The sequence below is a fragment of the Carlito syrichta genome, unplaced genomic scaffold (assembly GCF_000164805.1).
Source record: "Carlito syrichta isolate Samal-C Ts95f unplaced genomic scaffold, Tarsius_syrichta-2.0.1 Scaffold305809, whole genome shotgun sequence".
Classification (NCBI taxonomy): Eukaryota; Metazoa; Chordata; class Mammalia; order Primates; family Tarsiidae; genus Carlito; species Carlito syrichta.
Genome location: NW_007249905.1, coordinates 533455 through 537484, shown reverse-complemented (window position 1 = coordinate 537484; position 4030 = coordinate 533455). Strand labels below are relative to the sequence as shown.

The 4030-nt window shown below is 46.1% G+C and overlaps 1 protein-coding gene across 3 annotated transcripts in view; it reads left to right on the top strand.

Annotated features, from left to right (window-relative positions):
* Positions 1 to 4030, top strand: part of ADGRB3 (adhesion G protein-coupled receptor B3) — a 731019-nt gene that overhangs the window by 329038 nt on the left and 397951 nt on the right. The gene's annotated exons all lie outside the window — the stretch shown is intronic.

Here is a 4030-nt window from a genome sequence, read left to right as displayed (position 1 = left end):
GGAGTCTCACTCTGTCACCCAGACTGGAGTGCAGTGGCCGCTCCCGGCCACCACAGCCTCAACCTGCTGGGTTCCGGCGGTCCTTCCACCTCAGCCTTCCAAGTAGCTGGAACTACAGGTGTGCGCTACCACGCCAGGCTGATTTTTGATTTATTGTAGAGATAAGGTCTTGCCAAGTTGTCCAGGCGGGTCTCGAACCCGCAGGCTCAGGCAATCTACTCACTTCAGCCTCACAAAGGCGCAGGATTACAGGCTGAGCCACTGAGCCCGGCTGGCCTTCCACCTTTCCCACACCATTTTGTCCTCCTAGACCAACCCTGTGTCCATCAACATCCTCATCTCCAGTCTAGTCATCCACCTTCATTCCAGGCAGAAGCATGACAGGGCTTCCTTGCTGGTCTTTCCCTCTAATCTACTTGCAGTAGGCAAAATTCTGGAAAGTAATCATCCAGTCATGTCACTTCTTTGTTTAGAAGCTTCAGGGGCTGCCCCTGTGGCCCTGCAGGTTCCATCGTGGCCTGTCTTTCCAGACCCCCTTCATACTCCTCCTTACTCTGCTGGTATCAGGACTCCATGCATGCCAAAATCTGTACACACTGGAGTCTTGAAGTCCTCCCTGGAACCTGTGGGTATGACAAGTCTGCCCTCCTGAGTGTGGGTTTTGCATCCCACAAATACTGTGTTTCTCATCCTCATTTAGTTGAAAAACATCCATACATAGGTGAACCCATGCAGCTCAAGCCTTGCTGCTCCAGGATCAACTGTATATGGGAGGACATCATAGGTTATGAGGTTATATGCAAATATAACCTCATTTCTGTCAGGAACTCAGCATCGAGAATTGTGGTATCTGCTGGGGCTCCTGAACCCACTCCCCGTGAACACGGAGAAACATAAATACACAGGAACAGTCTTGCATGAATCTGACACAGACCTATAGGTGAAGGTCCTGTGTCCTGGCATGACGTGGCAGGGCAGAAGTAGAGTGGAGTCAGAGACCAGCTGAAGTCTTCTCACCACAGTTCTATGTGGAACATGTCTCCTCTTTCCGCTGCTTCCCCTTCCTAGGCACTCATCTGGCACCACTGGTCTCCCAGCAGGGACATCCCTCGTCACCTCATCTCTGGGCTCTGCCTTTTCTCCCTGGCCTGGCTGCCCCTCCTCTCAGGGGATACCCCATGGGCCACGTTGCCACCTGCTGGGATGAGGACCAGGGCAGTAGGGCCAGAGCCCTGGGGTGGTGACAGAGGTCACAGGCAGTGAAGGAGCTCCTAGTCTGCTCATCTGGGACTGTGCAGAGCAGGTATTTGTGATGCTTGGCTGGTGGTGGCTGCCATGTCTCTTTATTTATCTGCTGTTTCTGTTCTCGAGTTACTTGGGGAATGAGTCCTGCAAAAGCTGCCCCTACCTCACTTGAGTTGCATGATGGGTTGTGATGAGTCTTATTGTTACTTAATGTTTGTAATGATTCTACTCCTGTTCATCACCATCATTCCCAGGCCAAACTCAGTGACAGATCCAGCTCTTGTGTCCCAGGAAAGGGTGTCACCCACCCTCAGCAAAACACTCCGGCCTGCCCTATTTAACAGTCCGGGTGCTGTGATGAGGCCAGGAGAACTGGGCTTGGGTCACAAGGGGGAGGGTGCACCCTTGGTGAGGTGACTCCTCCCTACCCAATGGCCCCATCCTGCACTAAGTTTTTTTTCTGGATTCCATAGGTAAATAAGTTTGGAATTTGAAAAAGAAACTAAAGTTAATCTGCTTCTGTGGGCCTCTGTTTTTCCATCTGGTAAGCAGGATAATAGTCATCACTAACCCCTAGGTGCTAAATCATAGGTAGCTGGGCAGGGGGGCTAAATGAATTCATGCATGCAAGATTTTCTGTGAGGGTTCAGAAAATGCTAATATGATCATGATTACTATTATTAGCATGTTTGAAATTATCTAAGAAAAACAGTTATATTTGTTCTTATATATGAAAAAATCTAAGATGTGAATGATTCTGAGAAGGACACGGAAAATGAGGCAAAGAAAAAATGGTGAGGTACTGGGTGGAAACCTAAGAGAGAATTACCTTCTAAGACCCTAGAGAAAGTCTTTCCAGAAGGAGGGAAACAGGCCAGGTGCAGTGGCTCAACCTGCAATCCCAGCACTTTGGGAGGCGGAGGCAAGAGGTTTGCCTGAACCTGGGAGTTCAAGACCAGCCTGGGCAACCTGGTGAGACCTCGTCTCTACAATAAATCATACACACACCAAAAAAACTGGCTGGGCATGGTGGCATGCACCTGTATTTTCAGCTATTTGGAAGACTGAGGCAGAAGAATCACCTAAGCCCAGCAGGTTGAGTCTGCGGTAGCCATGAGCATGTCACTGCACTCCAGCCTGGGCAACAGAGCAAGACTCTGACTCAAAAAAAAAAAGAAGAAGAGGGGAAACTTAGCACTTTGGGAGCCCGAATCAAGAGGATTGCCTGAGCCCAGGGGATCAAGATCAGCCTGGGCAACTTGGAGAGACCTCATCTCTACAGTAAATCAAATAATTATCTGAGCATGGTAACGTACGCCTATAGTTCCAGCTACCTGGAAGGCTGAGGCAGAAGGATCGCCTGAGCCCAACAGGTTGAGGCTGCGGGGGTCATGAGTGTGCCACTGCACTCCAGCATGGGTGACAGAGTGAGACTCCAACTCAAAGAAAAAAAAAATAAGAAGGAAGGAAAAATAAAAAATGTAAAGAGCTTCAGAGAAGAAAGTAAAGATGATGACAAGCATATCAGGTTTGTTGGGAAATCACTGGTGAGATGAAGCAGAGACATCATACAAAAATGGGGGTGGTGACAGTTGAAGCAACTGCTAAACCATCCGCCATGCAAAGATGATACACACTGCCATGTATTTAGTGGGAATCTGGGCTGGGTGTGTAAACTGAGCGGGAGAGGACTGTCTTGAATAGTTCAAGGTAGCAAAGAGGATGTGATATGTAGGAAGGCAAAAGAAAAGCGACTGAGGAATCAGAATTCTTGTGGCCAGTCCTGCTGATGATCACTCCTGGTTCTATCTCCTTGACAATCCTCTTCTTCCGGGGCCTTCCTGCCCTTGTGTGTCAAGAGGAAGGAGACGGAATAGTTGATTTTCAGTGACACACTCAGCTCTAAAGTTCCCATATGTTTAAACCACTCATCTCTTCTTAGGTAATTATTTTAAAAACTTTTTTAAGATATAATTTTTCAAATGTCAATCTTCCCTTACTAATAACTATAATGTGACCTAATGAGTTCATACATTTTGAAGTAAAACTGGTGGTATCAGTAGAATGATGATTATCATGGAGTCAATATTACATTATTCTCAAAGGAAGGCATTTCTCCTGGGAAGTCACACCCATGTATTATTTAGGTTCTTAGTATTTTTAGGTTCCCATGTATTTATCAAGGCATTTGCATAACTGAATATTCATTGATCTACTTGTTCAATTTTGAGCAACTTCTGTGTGCCAGTCACACCCATTGGGTTCAAGTTACGTAGGGATGAGAAGACCTAGCAAGATCCCAGAAAGTAGTGAGGATGGGTACGTGAACACATACGTGGCAGTGCTGGGTGACAGGCACAGTATAGGTGTGTCTAGAGAAGAAAATAATATCCTTTCACGTGGAGCCAGATGTCAGCTTTAATATAATGTAGATAGACCTCATTCTTTTACCACACTTTTGCATTTTTGTTAGAATATCTCTTCTACACTTCTGTTATTCTTCACATCTCTTTTAATTTCTAGCTCGAGATTTTGAAATAATAAGACAAAAAAGATCAAATCAGTGCATTTTATATAATTTAACATGACTGACATCATTGCTCTAGGTTGAAGAAATAAAAAATTATAGATTTTTACCCTTTGTGGTCACTAATTCTTTTTTCTATTATTTAAAAAAATTTTTTTTTTATTTTAAAGATGGGAGGTACAAGCCGGGCTCGGTGGCTCAGCCTGTCATCCCGCGCCTTTGGGAGGCTGAGGTGAGTGGATTGCCTGAGCCCGCGGG